Source organism: Vulpes vulpes, chromosome 14, assembly GCF_048418805.1.
Source record: "Vulpes vulpes isolate BD-2025 chromosome 14, VulVul3, whole genome shotgun sequence".
In the NCBI taxonomy this organism is placed as follows: Eukaryota; Metazoa; Chordata; class Mammalia; order Carnivora; family Canidae; genus Vulpes; species Vulpes vulpes.
Genome location: NC_132793.1, coordinates 61,235,873 through 61,260,277, shown reverse-complemented (window position 1 = coordinate 61,260,277; position 24,405 = coordinate 61,235,873). Strand labels below are relative to the sequence as shown.

At 38.2% G+C, this 24,405-nt stretch overlaps 1 pseudogene; it reads left to right on the top strand.

Moving 5' to 3' along the window:
• Positions 1–18,279, top strand: part of LOC112915474 (ubiquinol-cytochrome c reductase complex assembly factor 2 pseudogene) — a 336,465-nt pseudogene extending 318,186 nt beyond the window's left edge.
• The last annotated feature ends 6,126 nt before the right edge of the window (positions 18,280–24,405 follow it).

Genomic DNA, 24,405 nt, shown 5'->3' with positions numbered 1-24,405 from the left:
AATAAATGTAGGTTCATCATACTGGTCTCCATATGCAGCTAAGATTAATATTGTTTGAGGTCTATGTGGACTAATTGGTCTTCCCTAAACAAAATTTGTCCAAAATGGAGTAAGAAAGACAGAATGACTTTGTCTTATATCTGGTCACATATATGACTTAGGTATTCTCTAATGTCTCCATCATCTGCAGATGTAAGAACTCCAAGCATCTTCCTAGTCATGGGTTTTTGGGCTCACTCTCAAGAAGGATCCTAATTCCCTGTCCTCCCCATGTCTCTGACCCTTTGACTGGCAGGGTGTATTCTGTTGTTTGGACCCTGTGGCTCATCTTTGCTGATGAATAGTCTTATCATAATTTCCATTTTGTCTAGACTAAAGCTCAGGGCAGCACACACTGTTTAACAATTGAAAGAAATATCCTGAGCTCAGACCTGCCCTAGGACACTCTTCTAAAGCTCCCATTTGCCTTAATATATGTGCAGAGGCCCCTTGCAGCCTAGAGTTTGGCATTATACCAAGCAACTATCTTTTGCTTATCCAGTGTCATAAATTCATCAGTAAGCCTATTTATTTAACTTGGTTTCTTTCTCAAATGACTTCACAAAATGTTAGTAACTGAAAGTCAGGTTCAGAAAGAATTTATGTTTATGGTCAGGCATTTTCAATGACAGAAATCTGGTTACTGAAACATCTGTGTCTTTCCATCCCTTTTCTTCAGCCACTGTTTAGAAGGTACCATATTTGACTCCAATGAAAATGTGAGGTTCCAGTTTAGAGGCGGAATCTGCACCAGCTGTTAGGAGGGACATGAGAATCACATAGTTACCTGCTATAGCTGTTACTTCTAGTCTACAAGGAATGAGCTTAGTGTTTCACTAAGAAGAAAAGGAAAGAAAGAGCAGAGGTTGGTAATAAAGGATAGCATGATATCCTTACAAAAGTGTTTGGGTGTAGCTGGTGAGGGATAAAGATAAAGTTGATCCACCCATCACCATCGGGAACTGAGTCCTGCAAAATAACTATTGACTGGATTATTACCTTCTTTCTCATTGCAGTTGTAAATCAAATCCTGGGGTAGGTGAGTTCAGATACCTCTAACCTCTCAGGAACACTGGAGTGCTAATAATCAGGTGTCTAGTTGCCCATGTTTTACTCATATGCCACAGCACCCCTGCAGCTAACCAGTAGAGGGGTAAGCTTTTGCTGAGTTCCCGTGTCAAGGGTGATGGTGGGCTCTGTTCTGGGCCTACCAAGAACTGCCTCTAAGGAGCCAGGTCCTCCATTGAGGCAGTCTGGTGGGGAAAGAGTCTGGCTTTGAAGGCTGATCTACAGTTTCCTTGCAGTTTCATTCCAGGGGACGAATGAAAAATGCCTAACAATGTGTAAGAGGGGCTCAATAAATGATATCCGTAGGAAGGGAAGATACCAGGAGGGAAATCATAAACACAAAGTGGGTGCTGAGACAACAAACATATCAGCAGGGGAATTTAATTTAGGAAGTGATCCAAGAGAAAAGAAAGCTGACAAAGGTTGACAGCTGTGGTTGTAGAGAAGGATGTGAACTTACTCATTTTTTTTTTCTCTTGCATCAATCTTCATGAAAAGTGGAAATGGGCTGATTCTGATGGCAGTAATCTTGGACTACCCATAATCTAGTCTCTTTGCACAAGTCAGCAAAGAGTAGTACTATAATGGACCTGGATCTTTCTAAATATGACTGTTTATACTATTATTAAATAATTTACTATTTTGAGTCCTGGTTTCCTCACTCGTAAAGAGAGTGAGATATACCTGTCCTTTTCTCTGGGGTTTTCAAAGCTCAAATGCAGTAGTGTTTATCCATTTTTATTTATCTCATTTGTTCATTTAACAAATTTCTATTGTCTACTATGCATCAAGCACTATTCTGAGTGCTGGAGATATAGAAATGAACAGTGCAGGATAACATCCTTGCTTTTATGGAGCTTACATTTTAGCAGTAGGCAAAAGATAATAAGGAAATAAGCAAATAAATGTCCAATATATCAGGTATCAACAATTGCTATGAAGAAAATACATAGGTAAAGGGGATAGAATTACTGAAAAAGCTTTGTAAACTATGAAGAACTACGCAAAATTAAGATTTTACCCTATTTCAAACTCGACTGAATAATAGGATTAAGCTCAAGGTCTTTGGCACTGGAGAGTGCATTTGACATTTTCAAACAAGAGGAATTTCTGTTATTGCTCATTACAAGATCAGCCTTTTTTAAAAGGCCCCATTTTCCCACCTTCTCTTAAGTCCTTATATTGGCCTGAGGCTTCTTGGAAATGACTCATCCTCTTTAAAATAGAGGGAAATTTAAGTCAGCATCAGAACTATCTAGGATTTGAGTGTTTTCTAAATCTTAATTCTAATCTTAATGTCTATGGAAAGTTCTTTTTCTTATTTTGCCTAATCCCCATTTTGGGAAATAGGAGCGCTCTTCTTTTTTCTTTTCTTTCTTTTTGTGAACTCCTCAGTGCTTTATTTTGTTTTTATGTCTGTTGAAGATAGAATCATATTATCTTTATAGGTGCTACGTATTGAATATTAATCTTCAATAGAGGTTACACTCAGTTCATTTAATGTAATTTCTTGATTAATGTTAAAAGCGTACTTCTCAAACATTTATGACTGTCTCTAAATGGAAGGCATGTCTTTGAATAGAAAGAATAGCAAATCACTATTCTTTCACCAGTGTGGGCACAACTGAATTAAAAGTGAAGCTAGAAGCCAGTTGCAGTTTTTATTTTAACACGGAAATAGAGCACTCTCACCCAAGAGTCTGAGTGCTAGCAACTCCACCTGGAAGGATTGCTTCCATATAATATAATTTGCCTTTAGGCATAAGGTCATGGATTCTAATTATTTTTGATACTCATTCCATTAAGCTGAACTACTTTAAAATGGAACTCTCCTACATTAAAACTCAGTAGTAACTGTTCATAATCTCTTGTTCTAAGATACTTTAAATGCTTTTTAGACACTCTCTAGTTTCCACAAGGTAGGTGACCAACAGAAATATTTCCCAAGCTTATTTAACAGTGACAAGACATTACCTTTTTCTCAAAGGTCAAGGAGGGGTTGATGGCTAGATGCTGTGAACAACTCCAATGCAGAAGTTTTCCTTCACTTGCTTCCTGGACTCAAAGAACATATATTAACAATCGATAGAGGATTTTATAAAAGGATGTGCCCTTAAAGTGAGGTGCAGAATATGGACTATATTGTGACATTGAAAATATGAGGCTTTGCACCACTATTCAATATTATTAGCTTTAAATTGTCCTCAAAGTTTAAATCCAGGGATTTTTCTCTACGTTTATTTCTCCAAATATTTTTGATTTGTATGAACTAGAGAAGACCCCTGCATTTTTATTTTTAAAAATTGCTAAGAAGGCTAAAAAAAAAATTAAGATAGCATTGAGATCCTAAAACTGAAATCCAATTTAATAGTCTCAGTATGAGGGTGAGTACTTTTTAAAGCAACAGTTCATTATCACTTCCCTGTCTTCAATTTATTCTTTTGTTTTTTAATGGAATTAAAGGTTTTATTTTTTGCTGTTTGTTAAAAGAAAATAAAGTTCTATATGATATGAACACCAAAACAAACACTCATTTAATTAGGTATTTAAATATTCACTAAAACATTATCTATTTCTTTCTAAAATCCTACTTTAAAAAATCAATTACTTGCTTTGAAAAGTAGACTTTTTTAAACGTTTGTGTGTGTTGTAATTTCCAGTATGAAACTTGCCTTTTTAAATTAAAACTGAGGATCAGAGACAAATGACCTGTTGCATTTTTTTCTTTCTTAGTTTGCCTACCTTTCCTCTCCAGTCTCAATAGGCTGTGTCTTTGTGCACCTGAAGGAGAAGACAAACTTCTTTTTTTGAATAAAGCTATTCTATACAACTTGCTGGCATAAGTGAGAGGAATTCTCTCAGGCATGCTCTTTTTTCCTCCATTTCCTCCCACTATCTTGACCAGAGGTTCTCTCTACCCATACTCCAATCTCATAATCTGAAAAGAAAAAGAAAACATTGTTCCAGCTCATTCTGGTTTGAAATAGGCCTTTGAGCTCTATTTACAAAGAGTCATTTCCATGACAATATCAAAGCCCTCAATTTCTATTCGGTGTTATAAAGAGGAAAATCTCTCATTCAAGTGACCCTTCAGACCTGTATTTTTTCTAAGGTGTGAGATCAGATGTGAAATGAGCCCATAAAGAAACTGGTTGGGAAAAACCAATAACTACACCCTGGGATTCTTTCCTGGGGTGTTAACAGTTCCATGTAACCCTTGGTTCTATTTGCATTAGTCCTCTGTTGAATATAAGAATTAGAGAAAGCACTTTAAATAAGGAAATTGAAACTTTATCCACTTCTATTCTATATTCTATTGAAAGTCTAAGGACATTTGATAAAATAAAATCACATTTGTATAGGTAGTGGCACTTCCAAGAGATTAAAAAATGCAAATAAATAACTAAGGAATTTGCAAGATGAGTATTTAAAGTGCAGTCATATCTGTTGTCTCTTTAATGCTGATGAAAGCCATCCTGCAAAAGGAACTTCAGTATTTTCGGTAGCCTTAGAAACAGGAAACTTTTTTATGGTGAAATTTTGAATACAAATTCTGCTTTTGGTATTTTTCAAAACACTGGAGATAGTGAAATAAGACATAAATATGCTAAACTTTAGAAATATTCACTTTTCCAAAAGCTGTTCTGAGTTTCCGATGGAATTTTATTCCTTTTCTTATTTTGTAGGAAGGATTTTGGCTATTAAACTGCAGAGTGAATCTGACTGTTAAGATCAAGAAAATCTTGGATACACATTGAATTAATGCTATAAACTTTCTTATATGTCTTCAGATGCTTTGGAGGAAATTAAATAGACAAGGGGACTGATTCCCATCCAGTCTACTGCCATTTGTGAAGTAAAAATTACCTTTGAACACAGAGCTTCATAGTAATTGCATAATTATTTTTGTTTTCTCATCAATGCCAGCCTGCTACGAGTGAGGTACAGCAGTCTGAAAAGAAGTAATCTGAGATGGAATTCTAACAAATTAAAAAATATTTCCTGCAGCCACCCCTCTTCTTTCTGATTTGTAAAAAGCCATTTCAAGAATTTATGGTGACACTGTAAGAAAAAGTAAACTAAAGATCAATATCTCTGATGAATGTAGATGCAAAAATCCTCCACAAAATTCTAGCAAACTGTATCCAACAATACATTAAAAAAAATCATTCTCCTCAATCAAGTGGGATTTATTCCAAAGATACAAGAGTGCTTCAATATTTGCAAGTCAATCAACATGATACATCACATCAATAAGAGAAAGGATAAAAACCATATGATCATTTCAATGGATGCAGAAAAAGTATTTGACAAAGTACAACATCCATTCATGATATAAACTGTCAACAAAGTAGATTTAGAGGGAACATACCTCAACATCACAAAGGCCAAAATGAAAAACCGACAGCTAACCTCATACTTCATGCAGAAAAACTAAGAACTTTTCCTCTAAGATCAGGAATAAGACAAAGATGTCCACTTGTACTCTTTATTCAACATAGTACTGGAAGTCCTAGCCACAGCAATCAGACAACAAAAAGAAATAGTGTTTGCTTCTGCAGCACATAATTTAAAGAATTGGAACAATGCATGGAAGATGCATGGAAGAGACATGGCCACTGTGCATGGAAGACATACAAATTTGTGAAGTGTTCCATATTAAAAAAAAAAAAAATCAGCCAATCAATAAAAGACATCCAAATTGGTAAGGAAGAGGTAAAACTTCCACTATTTGAAGATGATATGAGAGTGTATATTGAAAACCATAAAGAATCCACTAAAAAACTACTAGTACTGATAATTCAGTAAAATCATAGGGCACAAAAATTAATATACAGAAACCAGTTGCATTTTTATATAATAATAATGAAGTAGCAGAAAGAGAAAGTAACAAAACAATCCCATTTACACTTGCACTAAAAAGAACAAAATACCTAGGAATAAACTTAACTAAGGAGGTAAAAGGACCTATACTCCAAAAACTATAGAACACTGATGAAAGAAATTAAAGATGACATAAACAAATGAAAGATGTTCCATGCTCATGGGTTGGAAGAACAAATATTGTTAAAATGTCCATTCTAGCCAAAGCAATCTATAAATTTTAATGTAATCCCTATCAGTATTTTTCACAGAACTAGAACAAATGATCCTAAAATATGTATGGAACCACATATTTTAAAGCCCAAAGAACCAAAGCAATCTTGAAAAAGAAAATCAAAACTAGAGGTATCACAGTCCCAGGTTTTAAGATGTACTACAAAGCTGTAGCAATCAAAACAGTTTGGTGCTGGCACAAAAATAGACACATAGGTCAATAGAATAGAATATAGAGCCCAGAAATAAATCCATGGTTTTATGAACAATTAATCAATCACAAAGGAAGCAAGAAGATGCAATGGGGAAAAGGCAGTCTCTTCAACAATGGTGTTGGGAAAACTGTACCACTTTCTAATACTATGCATAGAAATAAACTCAAAATGGTATAAGGACCTAAATGTGAGACCTGAACCATAGAATTGCTGGATGAGGGATGCTTGGGTGGCTTAGTGACTGAGCATCTGCCTTTGGCTCAGGATGTGATATCAGGGTCCTGGGATCGAGTTTTGCACTGGGCTCCTTGCAGGGAGCCTGCTTCTTCCTCTGCCTATGTCTCTGCTTCTCTCTGTGTCTCTCATGAATAAATAAATAAAATCTTAAAAAATAAAAATAAAATTTCTAGACAAAAACATAGGCAGTAATCTCTTTAATATCAGTTGTAGCAATACTTTTCTAGATATGTCTCCTCAAGCAAGAGACTCAACAGCAAAAATAAACTATTGAGACTACACCAAAATAAAAAGCTTTTGCACAGTGAAGGAAAGCATCAACAAAACAAAACAAAAAAAAAACAACTTAGTAAATGGGAGAATGTATTTGCAAATGATGTTTCCAATAAAGGTTTAATAACCAAAATATATAAAGATTTATATAACGCAACATAAAAACCCCCAAAATAATCCGATTAAAAATGAGCAGAGGCTTACCCAACTGGCTCAGTTGGTTAATTGACTGGGTCTTGGTTTTGGCCCAGTGTCTTAGAATTGAGGTCCACATCAGGCACTGTGCTCAGGGGGCAGTCTGTGTGAGAATTTTTTCTCCCTCTGCTCCTCCCCCTGCTCTCTCTCTTTCTCTTAAATAAATAAATAAATAAATAAATAAATAAATAAATAAATCTTTTTAAAAAAATGAGCAAAGGAACTAAAGACATTTTCTAAACAAGGTATACAGATGACCAATAGAAACATGAAATGATCAACATCACTCATCATCAGGGAAATGCAGATCAAAACCACAATGAGATCTCACCATACACATGCCAAAATGGCTAAAATCAAAGCCAACAAGAAATAACAAGTGTTAGTGAGAATGTGGAGAAAAAGGAATCTGTTTGTGTTGTTGATGAAAATGCAAGCTGGTGTAGCCACTGTGGAAAATGTTATGAAGATTCCTCAAAAAATTAAAAACAATTACCATATGATCCAGTAATTTCACTTCTGGGTATTTATCCAAAGAAAATGAAAACACTAGTTAGAAAAGATATATGTACCCTCTGGTTATTCCAGCATTATTTAGAAAAGCAAGCTATGGAAGCTGCCCATGTATCCACTGGTAGATGGATGGATAAGGAAGATGTGGTATATATACACAATGAAATATTACTCAGCCATTAAAAAAAGAGTGAAATCTTTCCATTCGCAGAAACATGGATGACCTAGAAGGTATAATGCTGAGTGAAGAAAGTCCATCAGAGAAAGACAAATACCATGTGATTTCACCTGTGTGTCAAATTTAAGAAACAGAACAAATGAACAAAGAAAAAAGATACAAACAAACAAAGCCCATACTCTTAACTATACAGAACAAATTGGTAGTTGTCAGAGGGAAGGTGAGCGGGCTATGTGTGAAATGAGGGGATTAAGAGTACACTTGTGATGAGCAGTGAGCAATGGATACAATTGTTGAATCATTACGTTGTACACCTGAAGCTAATATAGCACTGTATGTTAATTATAGTTGGGTAAAAAATTTCTGAGCAGTGATATAGCTACATAGTATGAAGTGATAAAATAGTAATTATATAATTATTAGTAGATTAGCTCCAAAGTTTATGTATTAAAATAATAAACTTCTGCTTGTTAAGATTTTCAGATTATGTTAATCTTAATATATGTATATATATTTATATGAACTATCTCATTTTCCAAAGGATGAGGAAACTTTGGGTATAAGACTATGTTACAAGGACAAGTAAAATACTGTACCTTTCTTTGGCTGACTCCATTTGTATGGCTTGGGCAACTCACAAGAAGGTTGACTTCTTTTGACTCGGTTTCTCTCTTAAAAACATGGATAAAGAGACGCTTGGCTAACAATCACAAATGTTCAAGTCTCAAAGTTAAATTTTCCTTCTGGTAGTTGTAACTAGATGAGAATGAGGAAATAGGATAGATGAAGAATATTTTATAAAATGAAGACATCTAAGGTTTTCTCTTAGAGCTGGTTAATTAGTATGCCTTTTCCCTTATGTCTGGTCCGAGAAGTTTTGCAGTCAATACTTTAGACTGCAGAACCCACTGTGTGGTAAGAAATTTTTCATTTTAGCTGTCATGTTCCATCTCACTGCTGCTGCCATGACACACTGCTCAGTTTTGGAGGTATGTTTTTAATTATTATTTTTAAAATCTTAGAGTATTTTGGACATAGTAGGTACTTGTTAGAATTGATAATGATGGTGAATTTTTTTCTCCTTCTATGTTATACATTTGATATTTCTGTAGTAAATATTTTTCTCAAAATATTTTAAATTTGCCTTCTGTTCGAAAAGGAGACCACTTTATTGGCAAACGTGTGCTTAAGGGTAGTGAACACAGGTTTTGGAGTCAGGAATTTCAACCCTGGCTTTACTAAATATTCTTGGGTAAGTTATTTAACCTTTCTGACTCTGAGATTTCACATGTGAAAATTGTGAATAGTAATGCACAAATCTCAGGTTTTTTTGGAGACAAATGAGATGAAAAAATGTGCCTAGTATATAGTGCTTAACATACAAGTGATTTATTTTATTTTATTTTTTTTTTTGTGATTTATTTTATTATTGTTGTTATTCTTAATAGAAGTAAGACTCTACAATATAATTCTGTTTAAAACCTTTGAAGATTTTTTTTTAATTGAGTTGACTAGGGGCACCTGGGTGGCTCAGGCAGGTAAGTCTCTGACTTTGGCTCAGGTTATGATCTCAGGGTCCTGGGATCAGGCTCCCTGCTCCTGAAGGAGTCTTCTTGTCCTTCTCCTTCAGTCTCTGCCCCTTCCCCTATTTGTGCTCTCTCTCTCAAATAAAATACAATTTACAATTAAAAAGATAAAATTAAATCTCTAAAAAAATAAAATAAATTGAGTTGACTAAGTGAAGCGACCAAATGGATTAAATTTCCAAATTGTTTTATTTCATGTAGATAAAATTAGTGATATTTTTGTCTTCTACTTCAAGCATTGGTTCAATTTTTATCAGAATCCTTGGGTAGTGGGTATTTTGGACATGTGTGAAAGAAATACAACCTATACTGTCTTTCTGTGTCTTAATTTAGCTTAAGCCTTTATTGTGCTATTTGCATTTTACTTACCTTTCCAGGATTATACACAGGTTTGGGGGCTTACATAATACCAGGGCACAGAGGTGGGAGTGGACAAATGCTCCGTTAGTCATTGGTACACAGCAGTTGTTGCTAGTAATTCTTTGGACACAGATCAGGAAAAACTCTATTCTCCTTGCCAGGCCCTAAGTTAGTTGGTTATTTTCATTAAGTGATGACTGGAAGGTTAGGATTTTAGGAAACAGACATTAATCAGAAGAGTTTTTTTTTTTATAGCAATACCCTTTACTTTCCATTGAAAATAAAATTAAATAAAAATCAGATATTTCCACAATGGCTTCCCAGTGCTTTACTGATGAGGTTTCATGTTTCATTTTTTTGGTGTAAGCAACAAAGATGAATCTTTCCATATCCCTATGATGCCTTGTCTTTGGGAAATGAACAAAAAGTTCATTCAGAGTTAAGTTCAAAAAACACTGCTTCCTTTAGATGGTGGTAGCCAGGCTTCAAAGGTGGTGCCTAATGAGGCATTCCTTCTGGCATTCTTGTTCTTGTATGATCTTCTCCCATAATCAGTAGATTTGATCCATATAACCAATAGGATCTTGGAGGAAATAACAATGTGCAATTTCTGAATGTTAGTCATAAAAGAGATTGTGGTGTCTGCCTTCTCTTCACTATCTGTCTCCCCAGGAAAGCCAGCCACCATATTTTGAGAATCCTCAAGCAGTTTTGTGGAGGAGAGGAACTGAGACCAATTGCCAATAGCCACGGTGAACTTGTTTGTCCTGTAAATGACCTACCTGGGAAGTTAGATCTTCCAGACTTAGTCAAGATGTTACATGAGTGTAGTCTTAGCTGACATTTTAACTCAGGAGAGAACCTGAACCAAATTGACAGAGCTAAGCCACTCTGAAATTCTTGACCTACAGAAACCATGTGAGATAAATAATTATTATAAGTTTAAGCCGTTAAGTTTGGAATAATTTGTTATTGCAGCAATAGATAACTAAAATACAGGCATATAAGAATTCGTATGAATAGATGTAAAGGCTTTGTCAATAATCCCTTGCTTCCCCCACCCCTTTGTAATATATACACATTACTTTTTGGGAACAGAATGGTTCGAGTTTTGTGGTCTTGCACTCTGCAAATGACATTCCATCTTCACAAAGTTCATTTTTTTCTCCAGAAGAAAGATTGAATGCATGTCAAATGACCAAGAGGTTTAGTCAGCTGAGTCAGGACAGTCTAAAATTCTCCTATTTGTGTCCACCTGGCTCTCTTAGCTTCTCTATCTCCTTTTATTTCTGTGCCAATCTTGGTGGAGTTGAGTGGGTGGGGTACAGGAAAATTTTTGCTGTTTCTGTGTCAAGCTTTGGGAGTAAGGAAGCATGAGAGACTCTGGGTTTTCTTTATTCTCATCTTCTTAAATTCACCACAATTATGTCTTCTCCCTAAGGGTCCTGGCCCCATTATGTCTTCTATATAGGGCTTTCCAAAATCTCTATAATCACCAATTAGAGAACTTATTTCTAGTCTATATGTGTGTCTGGCAGAGGTAGTAGGTGGAGGTGACAGATATGGTACCTTTTTTTCTTCATTTCTTCTGAGTATTTTGTCTCTACCCCAGATATTGTCCATTTAAGTTCTTTGGCAGTTGAAAACCATAGCCAGAATGACTGTTAGGCTTTTCTGGTTTTGCCTTGTTTTACTTCTCTCAGGCATGTTTCTTTTTAATAATAAATTTATTTTTTTATTGGTGTTCAATTTGCCAACATACAGAATAACACCCAGTGCTCATCCCGTCAAGTGCCCCCGTCAGTGCCCGTCACCCATTCACCCCCACCCCTGCCCTCCTCCCCTTTTACCACCCCTAGTTCGTTTCCCAGAGTTAGGAGTCTTTATGTTCTGTCTCCCTTTCTGGCATTTCCTACCCATTTCTTCTCCCTTCCCTTCTATTCCCTTTCACTATTATTTATATTCCCCAAATGAATGAGACCATATAATGTTTTTCCTTCTCCGATTGACTCATTTCACTCAGCATAATACCCTCCAGTTCCATCCACGTCGAAGCAAATGGTGGGTATTTGTCGTTTCTAATGGCTGAGGAATATTCCATTGTATACATAAACCACATCTTCTGTATCCATTCATCTTTCGATGGACACCGAGGCTCCTTCCACAGTTTGGCTATTGTGGCCATTGCTGCTATAAACATTGGGGTGCAGGTGTCCTGGTGTTTCATTGCATCTGAATCTTTGGGGTAAATCCCCAACAGTGCAATTGCTGGGTCATAGGGCAGGTCTATTTTTAACTCTTTGAGGAACCTCCACACAGTTTTCCAGAGTGGCTGCACCAGTTCACATTCCCACCAACAGTGTAAGAGGGTTCCCTTTTCTCCGCATCCTCTCCAACATTTGTGGTTTCCTGCCTTGTTAATGTTCCCCATTCTCACTGGTGTGAGGTGGTATCTCATTTGTGGTTTTGATTTGTATTTCCTTGACAGCAAGTGATGCAGAGCATTTTCTCATGTGCATGTTGGCCATGTCTATGTCTTCCTCTGTGAGATTTCTGCTCATGTCTATTGCTCATTTCATGATTGGATTGTTTGTTTCTTTGGTTTTGAGTTTAATAAGTTCTTTATGGATCTTGGATACTAGCCCTTTATCTGATAGGTCATTTGCAAATATCTTCTCCCATTCTGTAGGTTGTCTTTTAGTTTTGTTGACTATATCCTTTGCTGTGCAAAAGCTTCTTATCTTGATGAAGTCCCAATAGTTCATTTTTGCTTTTGTTTCTTTTGCCTTCATGGATGTATCTTGTAAGAAGTTACTGTGGCCGAGTTCAAAAAGGGTGTTGCCTGTGTTCTCCTCTAAGATTTTGATGGAATCTTGTCTCACATTTAGATCTTTCATCCATTTTGAGTTTATCTTTGTATGGTGCAAGAGAGTGGTTGTTTTTTTGTTTTTGTTTTTGTTTTTTTTTATCAGGCATGTTTGTTTGAATAAGGGAAAGGGATGGAGGAAATGCTGGGGAGAAAAAAAAGAATGTATATTAATATCTCAAAGATATGCCAACACACTTATGGCAATTCATACTGGGGTTTCAAATTTTACCTGAATTTTTCCCTAAAATCATATGTGAATAAAAGCTATCTGAAGGTGAGAGTAAACACAGGGAATAAAGTTTGAGAAAAGCTGAGATACTTCTGTGGGTCCTGGCCATTTTAGAAAACCTGAAACATTCATTCTTAAGACTGCCACAGATAAAAAGTTTGGCAATAGTATAATTTAGATACATTTTAATATTAGAATAACTATTGAATTCCTTTAAACATTTCACAAAGGTAGGACACTAGTTCTTGGTGCTGTCTGTTGAATGTGCAGACCAGTGGTCTTATGCAACATATTAAGTAGAGAGCTATTAAAAATGTAGGCACTCAAGCCCTGCCCCAGCAATTCTGATTCAGACCAAATTATCTGTTTCATTTTTAAGGGTGTGGTCACTTTTATTCCTCAAGTTATATATCCATTTATTGACTAATAGGCTGGTTGTTCTCACAAGATAATTCTGTTTCCTTTGGAATTGATAAAAGCAGGAGAAATGATCAGTAACAGAAAAGTTTGTCTTTTAGTAGTTTGTACAGCTCTAAACAATTTACAAAGTACTGTCAAAGAACAGTCAACACAGAGGAAGTGGAGCCAAGGAGTGGAGAGAGACACACAGGATTCTCATGATACCATCTATTTGTGTAAAGTCCGTATACCCCTGAACATGAAACAATAAATTCCTTTTAAAAAAAAAAAAAAATTAAGCTAGGTTGAATTGGGTTTTCTGACACCTTAATTAAAAGAATCTCAACTGATAACAATTACCCCCAAATGGTTGTTGAATGTCCATGGGTTTTTTTTTTTTTTTCCAGGAGGTTAGGAAATATTTTATTGACAACTAGGGACATGGCCCTAAGAGAGGGAAGCACACAGGACTGCAAACTAAAACCCAATAGCCGGGATCCCTGGGTGGCGCAGCGGTTTGGCGCCTGCCTTTGGCCCAGGGCACGATCCTGGAGACCCAGGATCGAATCCCACATCAGGCTCCCGGTGCATGGAGCCTGCTTCTCCCTCTGCCTATGTCTCTGCCTCTCTCTCTCTCTCTCTGTGACTATCATAAATAAATAATAAAAAAAAAAAAACCCAATAGCCAACAAGGGCCCTTGGGCCAGGAACACTGCATCCTGGGGTCCTCACCGTCTCCCACCAAACAAGACTGGGCATCCAGGAGAGGGGGTAGTGGCTCTGGTATCCCACAGAGTGAGAGGATATATGGTGCCTCATTAGGAGCGACAGGGTAAGGAGGTAAAATGTAGGGAGGGCCCTTCACTGCCTAAGACCACCTCCTCCTCTCAGAGCCAACACCAGGTGGAGGACTGAACCACCTAGGATCTTTTGGGGGGGGGGATCAGGACAGTTTTATTTTTATTTTATTTTATTTATTTATTTTTATCTAAAACAATTTTATTCATGAAAATCTGCTGTACAATGCGCTCCACACGGCCTCGACACGCGCACACGCACACACACTCGCTGATGGCACGGCCACGGCACACTCACTGCCTGCGATAGGCGCCGGGGACGCCGGCCCACAGCCCGCCGCGACCCGACACTTACAAATACGGGGGGAGGAGGCAGGACTGGGGAGACAGGGGTGTCGCTGGGGGGGGGGGCGATCCGGAGCTGAGGCCTGCTGGAGAGGCTGAGACCAGTACTGGGGTGGGGGCGGGGATGGGAAGGGGGATTGCCTCCAACCTGAGAGGAGAGGGGTAGCTGGGGCCTGCAGGGCTGGGAGGAGAGGGGTAGCTGGGGCCTGCAGGGCTGGGAAGTGGCGGGGGGCGGGGGCTGAGCCCTGGGAGTGGGGACCTAAGGGTGGTTTAAGGGCTGAAGGGAAGCAGCTGGGGGTGAACAGCCAACAGGTAGGTGTGAGTGCTTCCAGGGACGGGAGGCGGTCCCTGGCTCCGGCTCGGGTGGGTGAGGCTAGGAGCAGCGGGAGGAGGTCAGCTGGGGATGGGCGGGCGGTGTTTGTTTGTTGTTTGTTTGTAAAAATCTGTTTAATAATACATGTCTTAGAAGTACCAAAATACTTACCAACAAAATACACAATGTACATCATTTACAGGGGGGTAAACACAAACCTTGACAGGTAGTGACTTTAACCTCCCCCCCCCCCCCCCAAGGTTTAATGACACACCGGGTCATTACACCTGGTTGTCAGGCATCCCACACTGGGCACAGCCACTGAATCTATGGTGATTCAATCAAAAAGCACAATGCGATGTAGTCCTTTTGTCACATTTTGCATAACCTCCTTCAGAAACCCCATAAAGGCAACATCTGAACAAGGTTTTCTTTGAATTCCAGTGATCTTGTCCTCCTTCCAAAGTTCACAAAAAATAACAAAATGAGGGCTGATCCACCATAGTAAATGTTTCTGGCTAGGGAATGCGAAGTGTGGTTTTAAGTACCCCCTTTTGATTTTTTTCTTTTTTCTTTTCTTTTTTTTTAGAAAAATAAAACTGTCTTTTTGTACAAATATACAAGTCCGTGGCGTTGGGAAGAGCACACACGGGGTGGCTCTGCTCGGACCAGAGAACGCAGAGATCGCTAAGGACCCGTCACGGATAGTAAGACAGCGAGCAGTTCTGACTGTACGCAGGGGTTGAGCGGCACTGAGCTCATTTAGCTGGAAAGGTGAGAGAAGTTACTGGTTCCCTGCACATTTTGCTCACATCATTCTTAAAATTTTGCGTGGCCCGGTTAGACCAAGCTCTTCTGTCCTCGAAGGAAAGATCATGAAGAAATGAATTGAAATCATCGTGTATTAAATGCTTGAGATGCACAAATTATTCTAAGAAATGGATATGTTTATTTTACCTGGAACACTTAACTTATTTTTAAAACGTAAAAATAAAAGACAACTCTGACCTGAAAAAAAAAACCCTCCACCTCCCCAACCACCCCTTCTGCCCCCTTCTTGTCTCTTTTGCCAAGGGGGCATTTCAGGGGGTGGTGGTTCAATTTCATTTGGCCGTCCTCCTCGGTCAGGCGCCCTTCCCATCAGCACCTTATTAATGGCACACACTGTCTTCTCTCGGCTGGAGCTACTACTTGTTCTAATGATCTTAGATCTTCACGTGCAGCAAATGTCTTTTTTTTTTTTTACTGTCTTTCTTCCAATGGATAGTCTTTCCTCCTTTATCGAATATTAGTTGACCATAAAGTTGAGGGTCCACTTCTGGGTTCTCTATTCTGTTCCATTGATCTATGTGTCTGTTTTTGTGCCAGTACCACACTGTCTTGATGACCACAGCGTTGTAGTACAACCTGAAATCTGGCAGTGTTTTTTTTTTTTTTAAACACATGTAGAAGTAAATTGAATGCAGATTTTGGAACAAAGAATGAGACAGGGAAATGGAAAATCTACGTATGTGAATTAGCATAATACTGTTTGAAGGGGATGATTATTTTATTTTTTGAAGATTTTATTTATTCATTCATGAGAGGCAAGAGAGAGAGAGAGAGAGGCAGAGGCACAGGCAGAGGGAGAAGCCGGCTCCACACAGGGAGCCCATGCGGGGCTGGATCCCGGGTCTCCAGGGTCACACCCCCGGCTGCAGGTGGCGCTAAACCGCTGGGCCCCCGGGCTGCCCTGAAGGAGATGAGCAGCTGAAAACTACAGCCCCTATGGACCCATAGTGTTTCCTTCCTGGCTCCAAAAATCCTTTCATTTGTCAGCTGAGAAAGCTTTTCCTAGGCTGCTGCTGCATGCGGTGAGACTTCAGGAAGATGTGGGGCCGTGTCCTCGCTGACAGGAGCCCCTGGGCCTCCTTTTTTTTTTTTTTTTTTCGAACCTAAGGGAAACTTTATTTACTCTTCTTAAAGTAGTCTAGTTTAAAAACCAGAGGTTAAGTGAGAGGAAAGAACACAAAACCTTCCCCAGACAGACAGACAGATATACAGAAATGGGGGGAGGGGCTTCAGGTCAGATCTTCTCCAGCTTGGAAATGAGGTCATCACAGATTCGGGTTAATTCTTCATTTTCCTTAGTCTTCTGCTCTACTGTCTTCTCCAGTGACTGGATGTGCATCTGCTCCTTCCTCAGGCTGGCCTGGAAGGCCTCGGGCCTTGCCGCGCACCTGGGCGATCTCCTCACTGGCCAGCGTGGGCCTTCAGGGCTGTACCGCCGCCTCCTCAGTCCTCACTGTGTAATCCTCGACACACTTCTTCAGAGATTCTTCATTCGTGTGATACCCCTCGACCCCTGCATGGAGCCTGCTTCTCCCTCTGCCTGTGTCTCTGCCTCTCTCTCTCTCTTTGTGTGTCCATGAATAAATAAATAAAATCTTTTTTTTAAAAAAAAAAAGCACTCCTCCCTCAGGGGCGGAGACAAGCGGGGCCCAAGATGGCGGCCAGGCGCTCTGGGCGTTTCGTGAAGCTCTGTGAGGAACGGCCGGCGGACGAGAGCAAACGGGGCCGGGACTTGGGCACTCACCTGCGCCGGCGGGTAGCACAGGCCTTTCGGGAGGGAGAGAACACCCATATGGCAGAACCTGAGGCCTGTGATCAGATGCATGAGAGCTTAGCAAGACTCCATTCAAACTATTACAAGCACAAGTACCCTCGCCCCAGAGACACGAGCTTCAGTGGCCTGTCTGTGGAAGAGTACAAGCTGATCCTGTCCACAGACACTGTGGAAGAGTCTACGGAAATGAATAAAGGAATGTGGAAGAAGCTGCAGGAGACGTTTGCCCCCAGGAATACCGAGGAGAAGCAGAAGGCCTGGGCTCGGTCCTTGTCTCGCCGGCACACCTAAGTGTGGAGTCTTGTATGTTGCCATCATAAATAAGACTGTCCTGATTCCCCCCCCCCCCCCAAATGGAAGATTTTGAATGGAAGATTGAGGTGTACATGGGAGATGGGGAACATGCAGTAACCAACCTCTCCTGACATTTCTCTTTGGATAAGAAACATCTCTTTTGCATAGTACAGTTCCAGTGGTCACCATTTATTTGGAATATAATACTAATAGTGCTCCCCAGGATGTAGGCAGCAAGGCAGCCCTGAAGGAGGATGATTGTGGGGTGAGAGAGAATCCGTGGTTCTTAGTGCTGCATCATTCATATCCTGGCGTCCCATTTCCCAAAAGTGGACAGACCACATTCTCTCTTATGTTCCCATGTGTTGTTACGGATCCTTACTCTTCGGGAGTTCTATCCAGTTTTTTTCTTCTCCTATTAGGACAAAGCCAGAAACATTTAATTTTGACTGTATGAAATAGTATTTAGAATATGTGTAGGCTGGGCAGCCCAGGTGGCTCAGCGGTTTGGCACTGCCTTCAGCCCAGGGCCTGATCCTGGAGACCCAGGATCGAGTCCCACGTTGGGCTCCCTGCATGGAGCCTGCTTCTCCCTCTGCCTGTGTCTCTGCCTCTCTCTCAATCCATTTCTCTCATGAATAAATAAATAAAATCTTAAAAAAAAAAATATGTGTAGTTCTTAAGCTTAGGCCTCGTTATCATGTACATAATTGTTATTTTTATTGTTAGTTTTATTCCGTTAAAGTACTTATTTTACTGAATCACCTCATGGTGACTCAGGCTTTATAATGTATTGGTCAATAAATGTTCAAGTAGTTACAACTTTAAAAAAAAGGGGGGGGGGGGATCCCTGGGTGGTGCAGCGGTTTGGCGCCTGCCTTTGGCCCAGGGCGCGATCCTGGAGACCCGGGATCGAATCCCATATCGGGCTCCCGGTGCATGGAGCCTGCTTCTCCCTCTGCCTACGTCTCTGTCTCTCTCTCTCTCTCTGTGACTATCATAAGTAAATAAATAAAAATTATAAAAAAATGTATTTAAAAAAAATGGGGGGAATTCTTGCCCTATAGCCATGCATTGACTTCAGTTGAATCTTTCTGTTTTCTGTTTCTTTCATTTGTATATCTCACTTCTTTGTACACTCATTCAGTAGTTTAAAGAAACACAAGGAAGAGAGAATGGAACAGAAAACTGATCTCTTTGTTCTCATTTTTAAAATTCAGCAATATGCTTCCTCAATAGAGCTCACCTCAGGGATTATTATTGTTTTCTCATGAAATTCTGTGACTCTCTTGCATTTAAGTGACTCCTTTTGTTCAGTTGGCATAGGTCCAGCTGAATCAGTTTTCAATGTCCAGGAAGTTGAGAAAAATCTGATTTGTTTTTCCCTATCTGCAGAGAAGGAACACATGTTGCTATGTACAAAAGGAAATTGCCAGTCTCTGAAAATTTCCTTTTGCAATGTCTAATAGAATAATGTGCAAGCATTTTTGTTGAGTTCTGAAAATATTCTGTCTTATAATATTTTTGCAAGTGGCCAAACCTAAGTAATATGTTTTATACACTTTCTCATTTAAAAAAAATAGTCATCAGCCAAGATTGCCAGTTTAACATTGAACATTTCTATCCACCAGGCTTTGGAAGGGTAACCATACTCTATGATAGAGGAAGGTAAACAGTTCTAAGTAGTAGCCAGCATAGATAAATTCTTGCCTGGGCTTATTTTCATAATTGTTGAAATGGTTTGTTTCCATAACTTTTCATTAAGTTTTCAGAAATAGAGGGAGAGCAAGGCATAAAATATTTATCTACTTATGATACCTGGTCAGAGCTGCTGAACACCTGTGCATCCCCAGAAGAAAAGCTTCATCAGTTAATAGGGAAACATTCTCCAAAGTTATTCGCTAGTTGTGGAACATTCACTACTAAGTGAAAAGATACTTCCTAATGTCTGTTCCTATGATGAATACTGAAGCAAGCAAACTATAGAAAGAAATTTCCAATAATAGATTTAAATGCATAATGGAGATAGATGGATAGATGATAGATAGGTATTTTGTTTGTAAGAAGAAAAAGAATTGTCATTTTGAATAGCCACATTTAACATAATAATAATAGTGCTTTTATTTTTTAATTTTTTTTTATAATAGTGCTTTTATATCTTTCTTTTGAATATAATGCCCTGCATGGAGATGTAGTAAAAATGAACTACTGCTTTTATGCCCAAGTAGGATAAGCTGATTTTGGAAGGGGGGCATGTTGGACTTTGGGAATGATGAAAGGATAGTGCATTACAACATTTTGAACCAGTGGGTCCACTGAGGATGCTAAGCCCTTGGTGTTACCCAATTCTTTCATAAATATGACTTGATAATGATATTGACAATGGCCTAGGAAGGTATTTCATCATTAATTTTAAGACAAGATTTCTGGTTTCCAAAGTGAAATAGGAACATACGTTAAAATCCCTGAAGAAATTTGGAACAAATTAGTAAGGGTATATTCCACGGGACCAGGGTGTATCAAATCTTTATTAAGATAGTCATTTCTGAATATTCTAGTCTAGGAAACCAAAATAAGGTATTATACAGCTAAGAGATTCATTCCACTAAAGATTATTTATTATAGTTATTTCTTTCAGACAGTATAACTGGATCTTTTATTTGCAATTGCTTCTACTTGTCAAAAATAATGCAAACTGAAAAAAAAAACAAAAATAATGCAAACTGGAAAAAGATTAATGAAATCAGAACAATAGAAAAAGTCCTAGAAATAATGTCACATAAGGCAGATGTTAATTTTAAAATATTAAAAGTGAAAAAAAAACTATATTTGCAGTAAGATATCCAGTTTTGCATATAATAAAGCATATAATATAAAACACACACAGAGAGTATAATGATTGAAGGGCTGTAAATGTTAACAATGGTTATGTCTAAGTAGTGGTATTTTGGAAGATTTTGAAACTCCTCATTATACTTTACTATATTTTTCACATTTCCTACCAAGAACAGTTGTTACTTTTTAATTAGAAGATAAATGCTATAAAATGTCTAAAGCTTTATATAAAATTTAATTTAAAAAAATCTTTACACAAAATTTCAGAATAGTATTTCCTATTGAAGAGAAGCCATGTTGTTTTAAGTAAAAAACTATCCAACATACTAAACTCTAACTGAATTGCACATTCTACATGGCATCATTTTCTTCTACAGGGCTTGCTACATTTTCTGCTTTGGTTAGATCTTCTTTTATTTCTCCATACCAATTTTTTTCCATTGAACCAGTATAGTATCTTTACCTTTGCTAGTACCTTCTACTCTTCTCTCTTAAAATCCATGTCTGTAAAGTCCCTTTTAAAATGTGTCATAAGCTGTCTCCCTTCAGGAAATGTTTTCTTACTTAGGTTTCTTACTTAGGTTGATTACTTTTTAATGTAAATCTTCAGCTAGTGTGCATTTGTTTTTAAGATAGTAGTTTATGGCAGTTGTCATGTAACTTTATATATAATTCTCTGTAATTTATTTTTTGTTGAAGCATTCCATTATCTAGAGGAGAAATTCTCAAGGTACATAGGCTACAGCTTTGCTATTTTTGTTTCCTGCAAAAAAACCTGGAATAGTGAATCTATACTAATCAAGCAGCTGAAAATATATAGTAACAGGTGAATCAAGAATCCTGTGAGAAAAATTGGACAGAGATAATGAGGAAAAATTCTGAAACTTTGGCTGCTGGTTGAATCAAATCTTTCCTGATGGTGTCTGATCAGCTGTGCTGGTTATATCCAAACTATTGCAATAATGTGGATGTGGATGAAAATGTGTCTTGGCTCTTTATTCCTCATTTTGCATTATGGACTGACTGGTTTTCAGAGACAGGAACCCTAGGATTTGACCCAACCTCAAATTCCATAGCAGCTTGCTGACCACTCTCCTAGGCCTGATAGTTTTCTATTGTTCCTCTACATTGGACAGTGTTTGGTAATTAGGCATTGTGTTATTTTGAATTATCTTTATGTCTTCCAGTGTCAGTTCTAAAATAACACATGTCATAGGAACTAGAGACTATTTCAGCGTGAACCGTTATGCACAATCTTAAAAAGTATTTTTAATGCACAGGTTGAAAGGTAGTTTTGTTGTTATTGTTGTCATTTGTACATATTTAGACAGCTTTCTTTTTCAGTAAGTCTTTTATGAAATGTGGCATTTGACAAAGGGTCAGTATTAGAAAGTTTGGAGCAGGGAGTTAATATGGCTAGATGCTTATTCTTTCCAGTAATACTAGTTTTTGAAAGTGAGATTTGGGGAACAACTGCTTTATACAAAAGAACAATCTGAGGGGAAAATTTGGGGGTTAGGAAAGAAAGCTAATAGACAATTTCTTATTTCTATTCTGAATAAGGTTTTTCTCCATATCCAACCAGATGTACTTGTGCTTATGTCTCAGGGATTTGCTGCTGTTGTGGCAGTCTACTGGCAACGAGGGAGAGGACTGGAGTAATGCCTGCATTTATCTCATCCAACTTCATGTTTGATGTGAAACATGGTTCTTGGGATGACATTTTAGAGGAGCTACACCAGCTGCTGGAGTATTCTTAAACTCTATATCCTCCTGTTGACTGAGCAGAAAGATAACCTGAAACTGGGAATTAGAAAGGTGTCTTTTACTAATGGCAGAAGAGCCAAAAGTGAGCTAGGCGCAGGTAATCTGAAATAGATAGCTATATTGTTTTTGTTTTGTTTTGCTATTTCCCACCCCCCTTTGTTTTTTTGAGTTGTGTTATGGCTATGCCAGGTTTCCAAGTTTTTTAAATCTTAGTAGGCACAAGGAAACATTTTTCCTAAGTTTATTGTACCTCCCATATAAGTCTTGGGAGCACTGTTTGCAGAATAGTTTCCAAATATAAAGGTTGTAAGCAAATTAGAAATTACTGGAGCTGATCTTGTATGGTCCTTTCTGTAGTGAGTGTGTCCATGTCCTCAGAGAATAGAGAAACGTAGAAGCATCTGATTCCCATCCATTTCACTCTAGTCCTACCACAATATACAGATGTTGTGTTTTCACATGGTATCTGCTGGCTGTGAAGTAGAAATCTAGCCACAGTTTATGCACGTGCATCCAGCATGTTTGTTGGATGACCCTAGGCCCACTGGCATCTTTCACAACTCATCTTAGACTTCTTTGGAAACCTGCCTTCTCTGCATCAGTGATGTAAAACCAGCAAATAACCATTTGCAAAGAAGGGATGGAAACAATCCATAATGCAGAATCCTGGACTCAGAATATTGCCTTTCTCCTCTTTTGGCTCTAAATCTAGTCTTTTTGTTTGCTGCTTGGTAAGAGAACTGCTTGTACCTGAGTAATGCAGACCTTCCTTGCCAGGAAATCATATAAATTCATCTTTGTTTCAAATTGCTATTTGGCAGTCTTTGTTCCTCATAGTCTTACACAGGATAAGTATGATTGCTCACCTAGATGGCAGAGACAGGGCTGTGAATACAGGAAGGATGTTTGACTTCATTTCTCATTGTTAAAGTACTTATACCTAATTCTGTGGATTTTTTTTGTGAAGTTCAAATAAACTAATATAAGTAAAGTGACAGAGCCTGACATATGGTAAAGATTAGCTATTATTATTAATTATGTTATTTAGGGATATTAACATCATTTTCCAGTGTCTCGGGACAACTGTTCTGCAAATCCCTGGCTATGGCTTGAATGATAAGGAACTTTAATCTATAAATGAACTTTCAAGACTTATAAAATTGAAATTTAAACAAATAACAGCTTTAATGCCAAATACTTGAACAAAGGGTCCAGGTATTAGCTCCTTTAAACAATTTCAGTCAGCAAGAAGATTTGTGAAAGATGCAAATACCCTAAAATAAGTATATGCATGTGTTAAGTGTCAAAAATTAAAGGCAGAATAATAGAGAATTCTTATTTTTATAGAAAGGCCTATTAATTTGCTAACTAATTCAGTATCTGGGATCAAATTAACAAGACACTCAAAAGGAAGGCAGTGTAAAAAGACTGAAATATTCCAATAAAATCACTTTAAAGCGGTTGGCTTCCAATAACGTATTGAAATGCTGGACGAACAAATCACAATGTTGGGAAACATGAAAATGTTCTGCTCTTTGGTAAAGTTGTACTTTATGCCTGCCCAGCCCCCATGCTCCTGTTGGCTGGGAGCCTCCTTCCTGCTCCACCACACACTAGTTACTGCTTTGTTGGCACATGCACATTTCATAAAAGTACTACTGCCAGGAAACTGGGTGAAAGACACTTATACGAAGCAATATAACCAGCAGTTCACATGTACATTCACAGCACATAGTTTAATGGAAAACTTGCCTAAATATGATTGTGCTTTATAATGTCAATGCTACATGGATTTTTAAGGTTAATTTTCTCCATGCCTCTCACTTGATGAGTAGTTGGTTGTAAACTTAGTGCCAGATGTCTCCTGACATGCTTCAGACGTCACTGTAGAAAATTGGTCTAAGGGCTACTCTTTTGTTGTGTTTCTCAAGACCCACTGATTTTTTTTTTTTCTGTCCCCTTGATGAGCAATTTATTAACTTAGATTAGCTATTCACAAAAGAAGCCTAGTCTATTGAAGGAACACCTCCGGAGTATTACATCCCAACACCAAGACTATCAAAACAAGAAAGATAAGAAACCTGTTTTCAAAGGGAAACATTGGCTGCTCTGGTGAATTAGTCTTGGCTTTGTGTTTTGAGATTTGTCTCTGTCAATGTTCTAAGAAAGCAAAAGAACTTTTGCAGAAAGA